The sequence below is a fragment of the Lathyrus oleraceus genome, chromosome 4 (genome assembly GCF_024323335.1).
Source record: "Lathyrus oleraceus cultivar Zhongwan6 chromosome 4, CAAS_Psat_ZW6_1.0, whole genome shotgun sequence".
NCBI lineage: Eukaryota > Viridiplantae > Streptophyta > Magnoliopsida > Fabales > Fabaceae > Lathyrus > Lathyrus oleraceus.
Window position 1 is genome coordinate 494,173,631 of NC_066582.1, and position 23,693 is coordinate 494,197,323.

The 23,693-nt window shown below is 31.7% G+C and overlaps 1 pseudogene; it reads right to left on the reverse strand.

Moving 5' to 3' along the window:
- Positions 1-10,461: 10,461 nt before the first annotated feature.
- On the reverse strand, positions 10,462-11,769 carry LOC127138184 (uncharacterized; annotated as a pseudogene).
- Positions 11,770-23,693: the final 11,924 nt, after the last annotated feature.

Genomic DNA, 23,693 nt, shown 5'->3' on the forward strand with positions numbered 1-23,693 from the left:
TGGTGCTTAAGGAACCCGTGGAACTCACTGATTTGCATTCAAAGTCTAATCATTGCTCCACTTAAAATTTGGTGATCACCCAAACCAGGATTGTAGGTGTTGGAATAAGGATTATTCTTTTGAAAGTTTGTATACTAAGCTTTAGCATTAGCCCCGTCTGGTACGCAATTTCCATTTAAAGGTCTGTCTCCAAAGAAATCACACTGTAATGCCTAAACCTAACTCACATTTGTAGGAACAAAAGTGGTTACAGCTAACTGTTTCAAAATAACTTCAAGTTGCACTAACTCTGTTGTATTCGAATATAATTCAAGAACACCATTTGGTTTGATTGTTTGGTCACTTGTTTAGAAATATTAATTACAACACATTCTTTCGATAAACTCTTTTACCTCGTCTTCATTCTTAGTCTTTATGGTACCTCCAAATGAGGCATCCAAAAGAATTATCGCTAGGGCTTTGAGACCTCTGGTAAAATGCGCCATCTTCTCCATAGTAATCATATTGTGATTCAGACATCATTGGAGTAACAACTTGAATCTCTTGCATGCATCAGACAATAACTCAGAATCACCTTGGTCAAAATTTGATATTTATGCTTTTCTCTCTATAAACTAAGCATTCATGAAAAAACTCTCCAGAAACTTGTCCTCCAATTCCTTCCATGTATGAACAATATTGTTTGGTATACGTTGCAACTAGTCATTTGCTTGGCCTATTAGAGAGAAACCAAATAACAATAGTTTTACCTTATCTTCAATTAGATCATTTAGCTTGAACATCAAACTAGTCTCATAAAATATAACCAGGTGCTCCCAAGGACCTCTGATAGCTTGCCCATGTAACGAGTTGTGTCTTAAACCTAGAAGCACGCGGTTTTTGTTATCAAAAGTCACAGGGTTAGTAGGTTGAAAACCTAAGGAAATCTGTCCAGAGTCAGTTCTCCTGAAATAATCCTCCATCATTTGTCTCAGTCGATTAGTCATATCTTATATTTCATCTTCCCGTTTGTATTTAGCTTGTTGTGCTTCTCTTCTCGCTTTCTGGATTGCTCATATGAATCATTCAATCATTGAATCTTATACTATCAGTTTGAACTCAAACCTCGCATAAATAAATAAATAATAGTACCATTCCCTAATAGCACTACACCAACAAAACTAAACTAGAGTAGAAAAATAAAATGACAAAAACTGAAAAAATAAAAATGAAGTTAACTAAAGAAAATAAATTTAAGTTGCAACAAAATTTAAACAACATAGCATAAAAATTTTCTTGTTGAAATTATCAACAATCCCTAACAACGACGCCAAAAACTTGATGAAAAATTAGCAAGTCTACTAATTATGTTGAAGCAATAAAAATATACGATCATCTCCAAGCGAGGGGTTTTAAATTGTTTTGCAAAAGTAATTTGCAAGAATATAAATGATAAAAGATGCGAGAATTATAAAGCGACCAGGTTTCATTTCGAGACCACTAATTATAACTATTAGTAACTGCGTCTATTTTCTCGAAGTAATTTTCTAGAATTATGATAAATTAACACGACCGTTATACCTGATTCCTTGGTGAATAACTTAATCTTCTTAACAAAAACTCTCTAATTTCTTAGGCATATTCAAAGTAAAACATGCATAAATTTTTGTTAATTTCTCAATCATAAACTTATAGTTACGCATTCCTGAATCAAATACTAAGTTTAAACAGTTATCCTATTCCCAAATCACAGTGTTAAGGTTAGTAATCGTTATGAACCTAATTTCAATTTATATACCCGCCAATACAAAAATAGCATTTAGATAAAAGATAATTGAATAAAAACTAGAATATCTAATCAATAAAATAGTACAAAGTCAACTACATACTTCAACACATCAAATTAGCTTCTTCCAACAAAACCTAATCAAGAGTAAATCAGTTACTCATTATTATGCAAGTGATTAATATAAGTTTATATGAACAATACATGATAATCAATGAAAAATGAGGCATTCAATGGATGAAAACTCCATTTTGCAAGCTCTAGAATTGCCTTTCTGTCAATATTCCTCTCAGAAATTTGTAACCCTTATAAAATACCCTTTGTTTTTCTTTTAAACAAGTTAAAAACGTGTCAAATTGGCAGTTCATCGTGATAAAGATGAAAAGAATCAAGACCACGATGGGTCATCATCGCGTCCACGATGGTGCTATGATGATTCTTGCGGAAAATGCTTGATTTCTTCTTCTTTTTATTTTAAGTCCCAATTTTCTTCTTTTTGTTTCTCTTTTTATATTCTTCTCATTTCTTCTTCACTTTAACCCATATTTTGCTTGAAAATAATTCGATTACAACGAAAATTCTCATAAAAATTATGCAATGATAGAGTGTCATCTGTGCACTATGCTAAGAATCCATTCTCATCATGCATAACACAAGTCATATTCTATATTCATTCACTCGCAAAGCCCAATCTTCATTGGAACCCAAAGTCAAATTTCGATTGGCACCTAAAGCATAATCTTCATAGGATTAAAAGCTTGTAAGGAATGAAAACTTGATCGTTTTGAGTCTATTACTTTATCAGATTAAAATAACTAATTGGATGTACATCCCTTTTATCCCCAATTATTTAGACACAAGTCGTACAACTTGTTTGTTCTAATAGTTGTCTTCCTTTAAGAGATTACAACTCGATTCATATAAATATTTTATAGATAAAATTAGATTAAAAAGGGATTAATTGGATATACATCCCTTTTACCCTCGAGTGTTTGGACACAAGTCGTACCACTTGCTTGTTCTAACGCTTGTCTTCCTCCTAAAAATAATCACAGTCAACAAACAAACAATGTTTTATCCACTTTAACACAATCAACAAACAACATTTTTATCCGCATTAACATGACCAAAAAATAATGTTTTCCGCTCTAACACGACCAGAACATTTTTATTTAAAATTAACCAACAAATAATATTGTTTTTCCAAAAATAACGTAGCTTTGAATTCTCCATCGCACTGGGAGATACACAAGAGTAAGAATCCAATCTTGTCAAGAACAATAATAATAATAATAAAACCTTTTCTACTTTGTTTACATGTTATACTTATTATTTTATGATTAGGAGAAAATCAATATATTTAGGTTAAAAATATATTTTGCAAAACTAATTAGAGGTAATCGTTTTCTTAAACAGTTGTCATAGGGTGCTAATATCTTCCCTACATAAAATCGACTCCCGAATCCAAATTTAGTTTCAAAGACCTTTTTTCTTGTTTTAAAAGGGTTTTATCAATGTTTCCCTAATTTAAATAAATTGTGATGGTGATTTATTGATTTCGAGCATGTCTCAAATATATTTTTTACATCGTGATACAGTCGTAGACACGTCAATTTGTTTAATCCTATCTTAAACCGTTGGTCACTTAATATGCTTAAAATACATATATCATATGGATTAAAACAAATTGAAACACTTAATTGCAATATTATATTTCAAATTCCTTGGAGTATATTTTAGTCTATTCGATAAAGCATAAACTCAAAAAATATAAAATCACTCTTCTCCATTGTAATTCTAACTAAATAATTTTCACAAAGTCTTAGAGTCTATTACAACCACTGTTGTAGACTATTTTTGATCATATTCAACAAACAAGTGGTGTCAAGAGTTTTGTCTTTTGATCAAGGTCTTGCAACCTCAAAAGTTGAGTATGGCCAAAAATGATCATTAAGATGCTTATAATAGAGCCCCCATTTTCAGGGGAGAAAACAATGTTTATTAATAAGGTTGTTTAAGCGTACACATAATGTCTATTGACATGAAAATTTGACTCCTTCAAAATGGTCTTTTTATTCCAAAACTTATTGTTGGTAACATCGAGACAAATAAACTTTTTAAGGATTGGAATGATGAAGAAATCAAGAAGGTTTTTAATGATTTGAAAGCAAGAAATATACTCATATCCTCCTTGAGCATTGATTAGTATATCTTAATTTCTCATTTTAAGACCTCTAAAGCAATGTGGGGTGCATTTGAAGTTCTTCGTGATGGAACGAAAGATGTAAAATAATCTAGGATTCATACATTAACGAAAGAGTATGAGTTATTTCGTATGGAGCAAGGGTAAATCGTTGCCTCAATACAAATAAGGTTCACTCATATTTTTAACAAATTAGAGTGTTTCGTAAGACTATATTTAAAAAATATTATTCTAAAAAAAGTCACAAAGTGACAATCATTAAAGAATAACAAAACAAAAAATAAAAAATTTGATATCATAACACTTTATGATAGTTCGTCACACTATGTTTTTAGTATTCAATTTTTTTATTTTAAATTATTTTTACTTAAAATGCATTTCTGTTTTGAAGATTTTTAATATATATTCTACAAATTGGATAAGCAAAACCAATTCAAAATCATCCTACCGAAAAAATTTCATAGTACATTATTGTGGAATTTACGATGATGAAGCAAGGAGAGGACTTGCACATAAAGAACGCAAGAAAAGCAAAGAAAGTTTTAAGAACTATATCATAGTGTTGCTATCCACACATAAAAAATACAAAAGTGGCACTCTCCCGACACCATCTGTGTGATCTTAACTTTCTGCCATAATTTGGAATCAATTAAAATGTCTAACATCGATTGTAGGATGGACAAGATTCTGCAATACCAAAATTTAATTTAAAAATAAAAAACGTGTTTAGTCATTAGTGTTATGATTTTTAGAGATTCTGAGGCATATTTTTGTATAAGAGAGAGGGGAGAACAATGTATAAAATATGTCATTGGGGATCATTCTTAATTGTTTTAACTCTCTACTTTTGCTTTTTTATTGTTAAAGTCATGAATCCCTTAAGAATGAGTGACTAGTTCTCTTAGATTAGGTCTTAGATTAGGTTTCCTCTAGATGATTATACCATAAACATGTGATTTATGTAAATTCTATGATTATCTTTATAATAATTTATGTTTTATAATTATATAGTTTTACTTGATTTTAGTGTTATGATTTTTAGAGATTCTGAGGCATATTTTTGTATAAGAGAGAGGGGAGAAAAATGTATAAAATATATCATTGGGGATCATTCTTAATTGTTTTAACTCTCTACTTTTGCTTTTTTATTGTTAAAGTCATGAATCCCTTAAGAATGAGTGACTAGTTCTCTTAGATTAGGTTTCCTCTAGATGATTATACCATAAACATGTGATTTATGTAAATTCTATGATTATCTTTATAATAATTTATGTTTTATAATTATATAATTTTACTTGAGTTTAATTCTTTCTATCATCTACAGAATAAGGAGAATTTATTTAGATGGAAACTAAGAGTTAGCGGTGAATTATTCATATGATTGATAAATTTATGAGAACGTAATGATATTTCATGTTGTGACAGGAATAATATTAGCTATTAGTGTAATTTTACGCGCTATAAAACCTTCTTCGATTATAACTGAAGACTCCTAAAGGTTGGGAGTGTTCGAGGTTCTAAATTCGTGTTTTGTAAAACATGCTTCTTATTTATGTGCCATAAAACATTATCTAGTTGTGATTGAAGACTCTTAGATACTGGGAGGTTGCTTTTAGCGAAGTGGGTATCCTTAGGATTGAAGATTCCCAAATAATAGAAGGTTGTTAGGTTGTAAATTCATTTTATTTTTGTAAAAAGGTCATAATTAAAACACGATCATTATATGTTCAATAATGGGATTTGTTACATCTAGGGGTAGATGATTCGAAAGGGGAGCTAAATCATGCTTTACGCACTCCAAATTTCCATTACGAACTCACTGCTCTTTATTCACAAGTACAATTAATTTGTCCTAATACAAAGTTAACACAAAATTTATGGATACGATAATTTTACATGCCACGTTGTGGATTTTGTTAGCGTAAATATTGTGACTGCTTTTTAACATCCAACAACATTATTCAGGAAATTAAACGAACATGAACATGTGTTGAAGCGTCTCGATTCTTGTGAAGATAATGCTAAGAGTAAATACAAAAGCAAATAATAAAAGGAAGAATATATCCTTTAAATCCTCTACTTATAAAACATCAATAAAGGATGATAACAAAGACACAAAAGAGATGAGAATGTTTGTTAGACGTTATAATCATTATACAAGGAAAATGCATTCAAGCATTATGATAAAAAACCTTTTCAACTTTAGAAAGTACAAATTCTCAATAAAAGGGGATTATAAGAAGAAGTAAGAAAAGTCAATCACATGTTATGTTATGGATGTGGCAAGTCAGGTCACATTAAGATTGAACGTTAAAGCTTAGAGAAGCCCAATACTAAACAACAGTTCTACATGACAAAGGGAAAAGATGCCAAAGATTATAGTGCGTATATTGCATGTTAAGATCATGAAGACTCATCATACTCAAATAACAACTTTGACAAGGATAAAATTGCTCATCTGTTTTTTATGGCATGACACAAAGACAAATATATGGAAGTAAGTGACTATGAATCCTACATTATACCTTCTTACGATGATTTGTATGATGCATTTAAAGAAATGCATGAACATTCCTTAAAAGCCTTTTAATAAAATAACTCTCCAAAATAAAATCATTTTAAAACTAGAGGGCAAAATTTCATAGCTTAAGGGAGTTTTAGAATCCATTAAAGAGGATCAATCATTACTTGTAAGTACTTATTTAGTCCTCCCCTAATAATACAGGAAAATTGAAACCTATGGAGTGTGAAATTTGTCCCACTGAAAACTAAAATTAAAAATTTAATGAGACAATCAACATAATAACCTAAACCTTCAATTACTTTTATATGAACCCTAGTGATAAAATAAAAAAATTTAAAAGACTGTATAATAAATATGCATGGGTCAATAGGAGTAATAACAAATAATACTCTTCTAAAGTTAATTGTTATTATTGTAATATGGTAGGACAAATATGACCTTATTTCAAATTAGGAATGTCAAAGTTCTTCATTGACTTATACAGGGTTCTAAATGGTCTAAAAAATAACCCCTTAGGACCTAAATCATGTGGGGTACCTAAATAGCCTCTTTAATCTTTGATGTTGGAGTGTCTTAAAACCACACAATATATTTGGTTCCTATACATTGGCTGCTCAAGAAAAGTGACTGGAGATGTGTCCATTCTCATTAATTTCACAGAGAAAGAGTGAGACTATATTTTATATAGACAACAATTGAGATAAAATTTAAAGATAAGGTGTTATGGTAAATCTTTCCATGACAACCATTGATGGTGTATTACTTGTTAAAAGGCTTAAACATTATCTTTTAAGCATAAGTCAATTATGTAGCAAAGAGCACATGATCACTTTCGATATACTTGTAGAGAATTAGGAGGATAATGATGGAATATTTAAGGGTTGTAGAGTTGAAAATGTCTACACACTTGATCTGGATGATGTATCAAAAAGTGAAACAAAATTCTTAGTCACCTAAAGTGAAGACCCTGACATTGCCGTTTGGGCTATATTCATTTTGATCTTCTTAATAAGATAGTATCCAAGAACCTAGTTATTGATTTAACCAAACTAATTATTTTTAATGAGAAACTATGTGATGCATATCAAATAGGAAAATTAACAATAGTATAATTTAATCGAGAAACATTGTTTCAACTACCAAACCTCTTAAACTTTTCCATCTATACTTGTTTGGTCCCTTAAGGACTAAATATTTTGGAGGCAACTTCTATGATTTTGTCATTGTTGGCAACTTTCATAGGTATACTTGGATATTATTCTTAGAACATAAGGAATACATTTTTTAAGGCTTTTGTTAGATTTACCAAACTTGTCACAAACCATTAGGTTTGAAAATGAGAACATTAAGAAGCGATCATAATGGTGAACTTGTAAATTACTGCTTTGAAATATTTTGCGATGAAAATAACATAACCTACAACTTTTCATGTTCACGCACTCCACAACATAATGGTGTTTTAGAGCGTAAAAAACATTTTTTAAAAGAAATATCACTGACTATGATAATGGATATGGGACTACCCAAGTACTTTTGGGGGATGAGGTTAACATCGCATGTCATATCTTAAATAGGATTATCATTATATTTATCTTAGAGAAGACGCGATATCAGTTACTTAAGGGTAGAAACCAAAATCTTTCATATTTACGTGTTTTTAGATGAAAATGGATCATCTTAAATAACAACATGAACAAGATAGGTAAGTTTGATGTTAAAGTTGATGAAGGTATTTTTCTTCGATATTTCTCATGCAGTAAAGTGTAAAGGGTTTTAAATAATATAACCTAAATTGTAGAAGAATATGTACATGTAGATTTTGATGAATCTAAACCCTAAAATACTGGGAAAGGTATTTTTTTCTGTTTATGACGTTTCATATATTGTCACAAAAGATTTACTCAAGGATGACATTCCAGAAGAAGATCCTCCGAAGAGTGAGGAAAATATAAAAGATAAGAGGAAAGTGAGCAAGAGCACGTAAAACAAGAAACCTCGCCTCAATACCTCAAGATTGGATTGCACAAAGGACCATATGTTGGACAACATTCTTTGAGACATCAAAAAAAGAGTAAGCACATATTTCATGTGAATAATTTCGAAAATTATTCTGGTTTCACCTCTCAAGTCAAACCAAAATCTACCATTAATGCTCTGATTAATAAATTTTGGCTTCTTATTATGCAACAAGAGCTCAATCAATTTAAAAGTAATGTCATTTGGGATTTAGTTTCACGTTCTAAAAATAAAATACTCATATAAATTAGATGAGTTTTTTTGAAACAAACTCAATAAAAATGGATTAATATCAAGAAATAAAGCATGGCTTATGGCAAAATGATACAATCAAGAAATCATGCATGACTATGAGAAAAAGTATCCTCATTTAGCTCGGCTCGAGGTGATTAGACTTCTTTTTGCATTTTGCATTTGCCTTGATTTCAAGTTATATGAAATGGACGTCAAGTCCAGGTTTTTTAATGTCTATATAAATGAAGAGTTGTGTGTATCTCAATCTCCAGGATTTTAGGATCACAAAAATCTTGATTTTATTTTTAAACTTAAAAGGACTCTCTATGGTCTCAAACAAGCCCCTAGATCTTGGTACGAGCGCATTAGTGGCATTTTAATGAAAAAGTGATTTACTCGTGGAACTGTTGACACCACCTTGTCTACAAAATGAAATGGAAAGAATATTTTATTATTTCAAATTTATGTTGAGGATATTATTTTTAGTTCTACTAATGAATATATTTGTAGCTAATTTTATAATACTATGTAGGGAGAATTTGAGATGTCTCTAATGGGAAACTCAATTTTTTTAGAGTTCAGATCAAACAAAAGGAGAAATGGAATTTCTTAGTCAAACAAAATTTTGTCTAGAGGTACTTAAGAAGTATGAAATACAAGATGTAAAGTTAATCTCTACACCATAGCTTTAAACTTAATGATCAACAAGTGTGAATAAGGGACCGAGTTTACCAAATATCAAGATATCATATGATCATTGCTCTATTTAATAGCAAGTAGGATCAATATTATGTTAGTGTTTGTATGTGTGTTGGGGGTTTGAGACTATAAGATTTTGAAATGTATTTTAAGATACCTAATTGGTGCATCAAAACATGGTATTTGGTTCCCTAAAAAGTAGTTGTAGCTTGATATGTTTTTCTTATTCTAACATCATTGTGTACAAGTCAGATTTTAAAGTATTAGTGGTACATATCATATTTTTGGGAATTGTTTGATTTCAAGGTATAGTAAAAATAAACATAACAATGCTCTTTCTATTGCTGAGACCGAGTATGTGGCTACTGGAAGTTGTTGTACTCAAGTCTTGTAGCTTAAGCAACAATTATTAAACTATAATTTAAAAATTGATTGCATTCCAATACAATGTGACAACACTAGTGCGGTAAATTTTACCAAAAACTCAGTACTACACTCACGTGCAAAATATAGATATCAAACATCATTTCTTATGTCATCTTATGAAAAAAGATGATATGATTTTCGAATACTAAAAATCAACTCGGATGATATGATTTTCGAATTAACAAAAAAATCAACTTGTGAACATTTTTTTAAATGATTTTTTATAGAACCTTTCTATATAATTGTAGAGAATTAGGTATCTTAGAGCATCTCCAAACCGTGAACCCATTTTTGGGTTCTTTGTGGGACCTATTAAGCCACGTCAGCTTGAAGCAACTCAACTACTTTTTCACTCCAATGGTGCAACTCTGAAGAACTCAGATTGGATCTCACAATTTTATTTTATATATTAATATTTTATTCATATTAAATTTTATATTAATTAAAATAATAATTTTAGTGTTTTAAATTAAATTTGATATAAAATAAAAAATAAAAAAATTAAACTTATAATTTAAAATGATAATTAAAATTAATCTCAAATACATGATATATAATTAAAAACAATAAAAATAAATAACATCACATAATTAATCAAACTTAAATTTCATCATCTTCATGTCCAAAACGTTCCCAAATATATTCGACTAGATCTCCTTGAAGTTTACGATGAACTTGTTTTTCTTGAATACTTGCTCTTCTTTGTAGTCTTGTTGCAAGATTCGGATGAGGACCGCTAAATGTTTCAGTTGTTGAGTTATTGATATCCACATTATCATAAGAGTAATCAAAATTACCTCCATATGTATGTCGTTCATCTTCCACAATCATGTTGTGCAATATGATGCGGGCATATATGGTATGCTTGAGAGTGTCCATGTGTCAGGCATGCGCTAGGCCACGTATAATTGCAAATCGAGATTGAAGCACTCCAAATGCTCGCTCCACATCTTTTCTAGCCGATTCTTGATGTTGAGCAAATAATTTTTTCTTTTCTCCCTGTGGCATTGAAATAGTCTTGACAAATGTAGCCCACTCGGGATATATACCATCTGCTAAATAATACCCCATATTATATGGTGTCCCATTGATTGTATATTACACATTGGGAGCACGTCCTTCCAAAATATCGTTAAACACATTGGATTGGTTTAGCACATTAATGTCATTGTTTGAACCTGCAATACCAAAAAAAGCATGTCAAATCCATAAGTCTTGTGATGCCACTGCTTCAAGCATGATTGTGGGCTTACCATGATCACCTCGACAAAATTGTCCTTTCCATGCAACAAGACAATTTTTCCATACCTAATGCATACAATCGATGGAACCCAACATACCTGGAAAGCCACGTGACTCTCCCATTTGTAAAAGATGTTCAACATCAGTGTTGTTAGGCTTTCTCAAATACTCAGCGCCAAATACAACATTGACACCCTTAACAAATCTTTCTAAGCACTCAATTGAAGTGCTTTCACCGATTCGAACATATTCGTCTACAAGGTCAGCAGGAGACCCATACGCCAGCATACGAATAGCAGATGTACATTTCTGCAATGGTGAAAGACCCATTTTACCAATTGCATCGACCCTTATTTGGAAATATTCATCATGATTTCCAAGGGCATCTACAATTCGAAGAAATACATGCCTATGCATTCTGAACCTTCTTCGGAATTGAACATCTGTGTATACTGGGTTTTCCGAGAAGTAGTCATTGAATAATCGATTGTGCCCTTCTTCACGACCTCGATCTACCGTTGTTCTTCTCTTTGGCCTAGAGGAACTTCCAGATCGACGTTCATTCTGAAGTTGTTCTTCTTCATCACTGTCGTCCATAAATTCTTCTTCAACCAACTCCCAAAATTCTTGATCGTAATTATCTGAATTGTCTGAATCCATTTAGTGAGTAAAGAATGAGAGAAAAATGAGAAGAATAAGATGAGAATGAGAGAACAATGACATAAGTGGTAGTATATATAATGGTTTGAATAACGGCTAGTTTGAATAACGGTTAGTTTAAATTAAAGTGGTACTAATGACCATTTTACATAAGTGTTGATAAATCAAAGTGGTACTAATGACCATTTTACATAAGTGATACTAACTACATTCCATATTTTTTTTTTCATCTTATTACAATATTTTTCATGAATATCTCGTTGACTATCGTTCATAGTAGAAGTGTCTTTCATCATCATTTGCATTACCCTTAATTCTAGCTCGTCCTCCTTAGCTTGCGCAAGTCTGTCCATTGTTATTGCTCTTTTATTCTTTGCATCTTGCGTTGCATTTGGAATTTCGGATGCCTTACCCTTCCTTTTTGCTGCTTTTTGTCCCATTGGACGCTCCATTGGTGATGATGAGTTAAACTCATAACTTGAAGTTGTATCTGGGTTCTCCGATGATGCCCCACTAGCATAAGTCTTTGTTATTTTTGCAGAACTTCCAATCGATTCTTCGACGATGCGCCATTTAGCTTCATCTTTTAACAATCGCCATGCATACTCAAGATTGAGTGTTGTACCTTGATCCTGAGCAAAAATAGCATGTGCATCTACCATGACATCGGTCTCGGATGTCCCACTTTTCTTTCCTTTAAGAGCAATTTTGTAACACCCAACAAATTTTTGAACCATGCCATTTATTCTATGCCATCGACATTTTAACTGTCCCCCTAACTTTTCCCGCAATTGCCCACGATATTGGTTATAACTAGCAACAATTCTTAACCAAAAACTCTCAGCCTTTTGATCAACTCCCACAATTGGATCCTTTGAAACATTGAGCCATGATTGGATAAGTAGTATATCCTCTTCCCTTGTAAATTGCTCTCGAGATCTTTTTTTAACGACAACCCTTTCTTCTTTTTCAGTACCAACTTGAGTAGAAAATTGTGGGCTTGAGTAGAAAATGGTGGAACTTGAGTAGAGAATTCCATACTATTAAAATTCATTTGAGGTATATGATACATATTTGGATTGTTTGGTGACGGAAGAAATATGGCGGGGTTTGTTGGCACCGGTGGAATTTGAGAATTTTGAGGATTAGGATTTTGATAATTTTGCATGTAATTGAAAAAAGCTTGTTGATAATGAAAATGATTAGGATCCATTTGGCCTAAACAATTGTAATTTGAAGTAAAAAGATGAAATTTTGAATTAAATATTTTGTAAAAAAAATGCTAATGAGAAAAAATTGTTGAAAAAAAATTAAAAGTATAGGAATAAAATGATGAAATTGTGAGAGAGAAATTTCAAATTGAAGAGAAAATAAAAGTGAGAGAAATTTGTGTTGGTAAATTTTTGGAAACCAAAATTATATTTATAATAAAAAATATGTTAAAAATAAATAAATAAATAAAATAAGTAGCCGTTGAACGGTTACTTTCTAAATAAAAAAATAGAAAAAAAGAAAGTAACTGTTGCATGCTGAAGCACTTGCCTTGCATTGTTGACGAACTCCGTCCAATGAAACTGCTTCCACTCTGACAAACTGGTTGAAAAACTACAGAACTGTTACCGCTAGAGATACTCTTAGATACCTCTTACTTTAAATAAAGTGGGATGTATTCTCTCTGCTATATTTTTGGGCTAACAATTTCTTTTGAATAAATTATCATCAATTTTCATCTCCAACGGAATGAAATTTCAGAAACCTAATTGCCTTAGTCTCTTTGATTTCTTCTAAACTATTTTTCATATACTAAATACCAGTGAAAAAATCATTGAATTTCTCCTTAATAAAAAGTTGGAAAATCATATTTAGACACACAAATATGGGCCACCTTATTTGTATTTTTATTTTTTTGTGTGTATTTTGAAATCCGTATAAGTATAGTAAAGTTTAAAAAAATATGTGAAAAATAGAGATAGTATAACTTAAGTTGTCTCGTACTATATCAAGAGGCCGCACGTGTAAGGTGCAATAACTAAGAGGTCATAGCTGACCGTAATATACGGGCAGTTGTAGTGGAGCCGTGAGACAAGGACAGGTGAGTGGTAACGCCAGCAAAAAACCATTTTGAGTGGGTCCCACTTTTGAATGTCTTTGTCGGCTTCTCGTTTTCGTGGGTCCCTTGCCCCGTCAGCTCCAGGTTTGCTTTTTTCAACTTTTTAGTAAGTCATGAAATCACAAAACAAGACAAACTTATCACACAACTCTCTGGTTACATCATTTTCATCAATTTATACTACTATTACTAATATTTGAATAAATAGTTAATGTCAAACTTTGAATTAACGTCACATGTATTTTATGTTAATTCAATACAGTATTATAAGAGAGAAAATTTATTATACTCCTCATTCCTATGGTGTGACCTATTTCAACATTTTAATTATATTAAAAAAATACTCACTTTTGTGAATGTGTTGGAAATGAAAGGTCTAGTAGAAATCGGAAAGGATTGTTGATATTAAGAATGTGTTAGAAATGAAAGGTATGTTAGAAATCGAAAATGATAGTTGGCATTAAGTGTCGCCGATTAAGAATTTTGAGTAACTTATTAATAATTAATAACTTTAAGTGTATTTTAAAATGACAATAAAATATAAAAATGAAGATTAACTTTTAATTCATAAATAGATAATATTTATGAAGTGTTGCTATAAGTCATTTATATTTTGAATTCAGAAATAGACAATATTTAATAAATGTTATAGAATATGAAACAATACAATTTTTGAAATTAATATTATAGACGAAATAATACAACGTTTGAAAAATGATGATGTAGGCGAAATAATGTAATATTTAACAAAAATATTGTTGAAAGTATGTCTTTCATCAAAAACCGCAACCTTATGAAATAATATTAGTTTGATCTATAAATTAAGCATTCTGAATTTAGAAAAACAAATGAGAAAAATCTATCATCTTCACATAAAATTCTGAATTTCATTTTTATTATATTTAAGTTTTCATCGATTTTATCCAAACTAAAGTATAAACTGAATTGTTTTTTATATTATTACGTAGAAACTCTAAAATAATCAATCTGAAAATACTTGAGATACTATAAAAAAAATCATTCACTCACGATTCTAGTATCGATCTATTTAATTTATAAATTAATTTTTTAATAATCTTATAATAAATCAAACAATGGCAATCAAGATTTCCGTTTCAAACATCAAAAAATAAACTGTTGTATCGTAGAGTCGATATCATGAATTCAATACGTTTAATATTGATTTTCATTAAAAAAAATATCAAACGTTTCAAAAGTCAGATTATCAATATTATAATCTCTGATAGTATTGAATCTAACCGATAAAATTAAGTTTTTAAAATTGTATTGTAGCATATAAATGTCTTGCGGTAATTTAAATGATGTCATGATTGTATGTAAATATGATATTTTATAATTTACTACATAAAGCATGTTTTTTTTAAAGATTACATAGCATTGTTTGATAATGGCTTAACATTCCATATATAAAAAGAGCATGGTTACTTTCGTACGCATAACAAATGAGTGTGCAATAGATATAATTGAAAACACTACAATATAAGTATCTAATTCATGTTATATATTCCAATATAAACACATCACACGGTAAATTAATACACTATATATAATTCATGATGAAGAAATATATATTAAAATTAAATAATAAATTTAATTAATTCCTGATTGCTTTTGTTTATTCGTGAAAATAAACTTCTAGATGTTATTCACGAAGAAGGATAAATTAAATTGAAAATTTTAAAATTTGAAAGTTTGGATCGATTAGTTAATAAAATAGTCAAATTAACTAAAGTTTATGGTTTTAAATTATGCCATTGAATTTGGATTTGGATTCTATGTGAATAACATGTTTGGGTTCAACGAGACTTATTATTGTAAGACATACAAAGATGAATCATGATTTATATAGACTTTTGAATTTGAAATCTAATCAAATTATTCAGTCCCGAAATTTGAAGTTCTTTGAGAAGCTAATCATGAAGGATAAGGAATAAGAGATTCCCACAGATAAGTATTACTGCGGAAAACACATATAATGACGGTTGTAAAACACATATAATAACAGTTGCATGTTCGTTGTTAGGTAATATGTGGTTGTATGGTGGTATCCACAACGGGCGATCAGGCCGTGGTTATAAGTTAGGTAGCGCGCTACCTATAACAACGGTTTATTCAACCAACCATTGTGAAATAATTTATAGATCATGATTCGAATCACAACAACTCCATTTATGCCTTTTATTATTATGGATATCGCGCTCTACTTATAACAACTGTTAAGTTAAAAACTGTTGTGATATAATTTATTTTTTTATATATTTGTCAATTTTACGGTATTCTCACATTTTAAACCTGGATATTTCTGAATCATATCAGACTAGAAACAATAATACAACCATTTTTGAATTGAATTACACCAAAAAATATATTATATCAATGACACAATTCCATTAGGAACCAAAAATTGTATATTACATCAAAACCAAAATGGCACAAAACAACCTACAATATACACATCACTATAATAAATAATACTATCTTGTTGTCTTGGTGTCTTGTCTCTTGGTGTCTTGACTTTAAACACCTATAATTTTAAATGATAATAGTTGTTAGAAAATAACATCATTAGTAATTATAACATACAATAAATTATGAATGAGGAATATAAAATACTTACTTTTTAATTTTCTCATATGCCTTCTTGATGATCGTTACGAATAGCATGTACATCATTTCTATCAACTTCTTCATATGAATTTGGCACTTGTGTGGCATAAGAAGGAGTGGAAGGAATATCAAAACTTTCATCATCACTAGAGGAATGTGTTTTCCTTTGAGAATAATTGACATTCTCCTCGAAAAGTCTGCAGGGTCTGTCACATAAAAAACTTGTTTTGCTTGAGTAGCCATGATGTATGGTTCGGTGTTATAAGTTTTCTTACTAAGGTCAACCTGTGTGAATCCTAACTCATCAATTTGTACACTATTGTTATTGGAAACCCACTTACATTTAAATAAACACACGTTGAAAGTAACATAGTCAATCTCCAAAATCTCTTCAATGAAACCATAGAATGCGGAAGTTGCCAAAATTTGATTCTTATCTTTCGAACTAGAGAAATACATGGATTCGGCCTCAACCATAACTCAATTATTTTGAATTATACTATGAACATCTTTTTCTTTTGTAGAAAAAGAATAATTAGAAATGTTGTATATCATCCAAGTTGTCATAGTAAATTTTGGCATGTACGATAACCATTTAATTGTCTCGGATGCATAATCATCATTAGAAATCCGCATATTAGACTGACTTATGAATTCCTTGTTATGTCGGGTCAACAACAACTTGTCATTCATTCGGGGATATTTTTTCTTTATAACTTTTTTGTGAGCAACTATGTAAGGTTCAACTACACTAAGATTATTTAAAATATAGAAATGTGCTTGAAGTACTACATCCCGATCCATTGACTTAACATTTAAATTTTGAGTACATATACCTTCAAATCTGTCAGCATGATGAGACTTTGAGATTTCTATAACATCTTACTTTCTTATACGATAGATGATTAAAATAAAAATTTAACACATATAATTCTTAATTTTATCGGAAATATATTAACCCCAAAGCTTTAAACCTTCAACATCATCAATGGTGAAAATACGTGAACACACAGAAACAAAATTTTATTCATACATTGACATATAAAACAACACTCATAATAGCATAATATCACATAGGATCACCAAATTCAGAATTCTCAACAAGTCATTTAATCATATTGGAGGTTAAGGACTCATCAACCTTATCCGTCATGTATAAGCCATTTTTATCAAAAGTTATTCTCCGACTTACCTTGTTCTCCTATCAACCATGATTTATTTTGTTCTTGGTTCTCATCTCTTTTTGTGCTAGCTTTCCTCTTACTCTTATATTTGCCCTATCTTTTTCACTCTTCTAATTCACGTGAAATCAAACAATGTCCATTGTCATACCCCAATTATACCCCTCATTCAATAAATCAATACATTCATCCTGACATCTACATCATCTACATAGCATAACATGCATTTCATGCCGTATAATGTCTCATATGTCAATTAGAATAATATCTCGGATTTACAGACAGACCGGTCAAACTGATTCTCAAATGTACGTGAAATTAGCGAGCGAAAAATTTCAAAATCAAGCTTGCAGACGTCAATTTTATTAATCTACGGTTCATATAGTTTAACCTGACATGCTCGTTTTAATTTTTCGACTATTATTCATGTCTCATTTTAAACAGTATGAGCCTTTTAATCGGTCATTTTTATTTCAAAATTTGATCAAAACATGTATGTTTTCGAGAGTTATTTCGCGCGGATCATTTTTGGTGCATTCAGTTTAACTTTCAAACACTTTTGCGCTTGATTTTTATTCATTTTAAGTCTGTTTATTTTTATCTTTTTGTCAACAAGTTCATAAAAAATAAATAGGATTATTCATGTTTTCATTTATATTTTATTGTGCTAAGATAAAAATTTTAATTTTATTTGGATTAATTATTTAAGACTCTTTTTTTCACTAAAAATATCAAAAAGGGGGGCATTTGTGAAATTTTATAAAATAGGAAAACCGTAGTTTGTTATAGTATATATCGATACACTTGGCTTGTGAAGAAAGTAGACCAACGTACTCATACCACACGACGCATCTTGATATAGGCATGTATCTCATTTTGAAAGAGGAGAGAAAAGTGGAACCATCTTTCTGAAAGGAAAAACTATTTTTTAAAGCGATCCAAACACTCTTTTGAAAAAAGAAACTCAGAGACGCTCTCTTCTTCCTCTCATCTGCTACCCCCACCTTCTTTTTTTCTCCACTGCTCACCCTTCTCCCAAATCCTCAGCCCTCTACCATAAACAAACTCATCGGAAACATTCCACTTTTTCTTCCGCGTCGGACCTCTCCCTACCATGTCTGAACCACCACTTTGCTTCCATTTTCGCCGGCCAAGCTCCATCAGAAATCTCCATATCCCATATGCAACCACCACCTCTAAAAACTGTTGACACAAATACTACTTTGTAAGTTTCTCTCTTGCTTATTAAAATGAGAATACAACCAAGTCTTTATATAGACCCAAGATACTGTTATTATAGGAATTAAAATGCAACTAAGTTCTATTAATAGATCACTAATCTTTTGGCCTTTCAACTACAAGAACTCTTTATCTTTCCACTAACTTCTAAATTAAAACTCACTTAAAATAGCATTTAAAGTTTATTCAACAAAATTCCCCTGTAAACTTAAATGTTTCTACCATCCGCCATACCAATTATCTTCTTGCATTTGTCGAAAAGTACTTTTGGTAGCGGTTTTGTGAAGATATCTGCAGCTTGATCCTAACTTGCCACATGTGCCAACTCCATATTTCCTTCCTTCGCATGATTTTGGATAAAATGAAAATGAACATCGATGTATTTGTTTCTTTCATGGTTCACTGGATTCTTTGCTAACTCAATTGTTGATTTGTTGTCAATTCGAATCACGGATGCACCTAGTTGTTTTAGTTCCATCTGGATCAACAAATTTCTAAGCCATATCGCATGACAAACACACAAATATGATTCCACATATTCAGCTTCACATGTCGAAATCATTACTATCGGCTGCTTCTTAAAAAGCCATGTAAATACAGTATTTCCCATAAAGAACACATATCCTGAGGTGCTTTTTCGATCGTCTATATCTCCACACCAATCGTTGTCGGAGTAACTAATCAATTTGTAATCTTCTGTTCTTGAACAGAACATTCCAAATGACATTGTTCCTTGGATGTACCTTAGGATTCACTTCAATGCCTTCCAATGTGAATATACTGGCTCCTCCATGAATCGACTTACAATGTTGACACTTAATGAAATTTTCGGCCTTGTACATGTGAGATAGAGAAGGCTTCCTACCAGACTCTTGTATCTACTTGCTTCGACACGTTCTCCTCCATCGAACTTCAACAGCTTTGCACCTGGTCCCATAGGTTTCGAGACCGGGTTACAATATTTCATTTTGTATTTTTTTCAGGATTTCCTTTGCATATGTCTCATGTGATATAAAAAATCTTGTTTCTACTTGTCTAACCTCCATACCAAGAAAAAATATCATCAAGCCCAAATTTGTCATCTCAAATTCCCATGTCATTGTGCCTTTGAATTCTTCTGTCATTTGATCATTACTACCCAAAAAGATAAGATCATTGACATAGAGAGCAACAAACAACATGTTACCTTCATTCTTATTTACATAAAAGGCATGCTCATACGGACACTTCTTGAACTCATTCTCCTTGAAATATGTGTTGATACGTGTATTCCATGCCCGCGGTGCTTGCTTCATCCCATAAAGCACTTTCTTCAATTTCAACACCTTATTCTCTTCTCCAACTTTCATATACCTGGGTGGTTGTTCAATGTATACTTCTTCTTCAAGCACACCATTCAGAAATGCCGACTTGACATCCATTTGAAATATCGGCCATTTGAATTGAGCAGCTTGTGAGATGAGTAATCAAATTGTCTCCATTCTTGTAACAGGAGCAAATATCCCATCATAGTCAATTCCTACCTTTTTCTTGTATCCCTTTGCAACAAGTCGCACCTTATACCATTATAGTCCGCCTTGATCATTCATCTTTTTCTTAAATACCCACTTCACACCAATGGTTTGACTTCCTTTCGAAAATTCGACTAGCTCCCATGTGTTATTGCGGTCAACCGCCTTAATCTCTTCGTCCATAGCAGTTTTCCACTTCTTGTCTCGCAGCGCTTCTTCAAAACTAATGTTTTCAGTATCTGCTAAAAGAATGATGAGTCAGTAGTTTCGAAGTTTGTTGGTATGCTTGTAGGTGCAGCGACTGATGAGTCTCCAACCTCGACGATAACTTTTGTCAAATTGTTCCAGTCCCATTTGCTTGCTTCATTTATTCGCACATCTCGACTCACTATCACCTTCTTGCTTGTCGGGTCGAGTAGTTTGTACCCTTTTGTCCTCTCATCGTATCCAATAAATATGTACTTTTTGCTTTTGTCTTCAAGCTTCGTTTTTTGTTGATCTGGTACGTGTGCATAATCCACACTATCGAACACTTTGAGATGAGAAAATGTTGGTTTTTATCTGCTCCATACCTCTTGTGGTGTTTGATCATCTAACTTCGCATGTGGACATCTATTTTGAACATAAATGGCACATTGTATAGCTTCTGCCCAAAATTATTTCGACATGTTCTTGCTCTTGAGCATTGAACGAACCATGTCGAGACTAGTTCGGTTCTTCCTTTCAGCCACACCGTTTTGTTGAGGAGAATATGGTGTAGTTAGAAATCTTCTTATGCCTTCCTTCTCACAATACTTCATGAAATTTGTCGAAGTATACTCACCATTTTAGTCGGATCGAACGACTTTGATATGTCTTTTTTATCATACCCCTCATGCATAAGTCTTTTTTATCAAAAGTTATTCTCCCCCCTTACCTTGTTGTCCTATCAGTAATGGTTGGTTCTGTTATAGGTTCTCTTCTCTTTCTATGCTAGCTTTCATCTTGCTATTCTATTTGCCATATCACTTTCACTCTTCCTATTCATGTACTGTGTAAAACCCTCTAACTCTCTAACTTTCTTTTTACAATAACAAAACTCATAAATTTTGGATCTACCTTTCTATCCACACTTACTCACAAAAACCCAACAATGCTCTTCCTATTTTATTTCCTATATTTAATTACTCTATTCTTATTATTTTATCTCTAATAACAAAATAATCAAATTCACTAAAATTTTCACTACTCATATTATTTTATTTAATAATTAAAACACTATTATTTAAATAATAAAATCAAAAACATTATTTCACTAAATAAAATAATTCTAAAATATTCTAGCTTTCTCTAATTACTCTCCACACTCTACTACAAGGTCACTCACCCTGTCTAACCCACATTCATTTATCCACCCACACGCAATAATCAAATGAGCCACAAATAAATGCACAAAAAGTATAATTAAATTAAAATAAAATAATTTATTAAATCTGAGATGTTACAATACCAAGGTTTTTGGAAGTTAGAGATATGTTATCGAATTGTCCACTCGTCACTGCACTGAAGTCCTACTCATCACAGGAACAAAGTCTCACTCATCACTGGGTCGAAGTCCTACCTATCTCTCATTTACTTGATATATTAATGCAAAACGAAACACACAATATACATCTCTACCTCCATCATCATTACTCGTCACCGGTTTCTCTTGAATCTAAAACTTAGCATAATAATCGCCAATGCAAGGCCACAATAAACGGTTCCACCAAATCAAATAAATCTCATAATAACTCGACACAATCATTATAATCATATAGTTTCTTAAAAATACTCATCATTATAACATTCATATAACCACTCAGAGCATCACAACTCAACACATATCAACTATCAATTCATGATTACATAATTATTCAATAATCATCACATAATACTTATCACAAGAAAATGTACTCATCATATTATCATGTACATATTTTTGCCTATAAATAATTATTATAAGGTAGTATTGCACACCATTTTCCCAACGCTTTGAACCGTGCCATAAACGGAGTCACAAAACTCAAGTTATGCACGAAATAACATGTTTGGTACAAAAACCATGGAGCTACTACAACCGCCAGTGTTAGGTAACACATACCATAGTACCCCCCCCCCCCCCCCCCAAGGAAAACCCACCTTGGAAAATCCTCCGATACAAAACCATTGGGCTGCTACGGCCACCCGTAGCAGCTACGACGCATGTATCAGCCCAGGAACCCCAAATTGTGTTTCTTGATTTTGTGCGATCTCTCTTGTTTTCCAACCTTGCATCAGTCCCCCAAACCTTAATTTTTGACATCTAACAGCCCCAAAACGTATCACACATCAGGATACATGAAATATATGAAATTTCATCACATTCAAACATCAAAATACATTATCTCATCAATTGAGCATGCTCTTCATCAACACATACATCAACAATATTGACATCATCATCATCATCATCATCAAATATCTCATGGTAATTTATCATGCAATTGACATTAAAGTAACATATAACATGTTTCATGTCAATAGAAATTAACAACGCATCAGTTGATTATGAAGGTTTTGCACAAACCTCACATAATCCACAAAACCCTCGTCAAAGGAGAACAAGGGAGAAAAGGGAAGAGATAGGGGTAAGGATCCCCCTCTATCCTACAAGAATAGACACCCTTATCATGAAAAGTTATCCCCCTTACCTCGATTATATGGTAAAGCTTCAACCTTGACAATGACCACTCTCCCTCTTGCTCTTGTTATGCTAGGGCTTAGTTCTCTCTCTCTCTCTCTCTCTCGCTCTTCTTTTCCTCAAACTTTTCATGTGCTCAGTTTCTATTATTCTCTTCTATTTTATAAAATAAATCTTATTTTATTTTATCCTAAATAAATCTCTTAATCCCCTCATCTTCTCTATTATCACATCCACCGCCCTATTTTTCTCAAAACTCTAAATTACTACCCCAAACTTGGTTCCTCTTATATTTTCTATTATTATAACTAATTAAATAATTAAATAAATAATAGTCATTCAATCCACCCTCATAAAATAATCAAATAACCGGATAGTTCATAAACACATCAAACTCAAATAAAGTAATATAATTAAAATAATCGAAGTGTTACATCACCAACCAACTCTTGCTGGAAAGTGTTGGATATGGATTGGTCTCCCCAATGCCATATTGTTACGTCTTTTGCCATTGTACATATTATCAATGCAATACGGGAAGCTAGACACCTTAA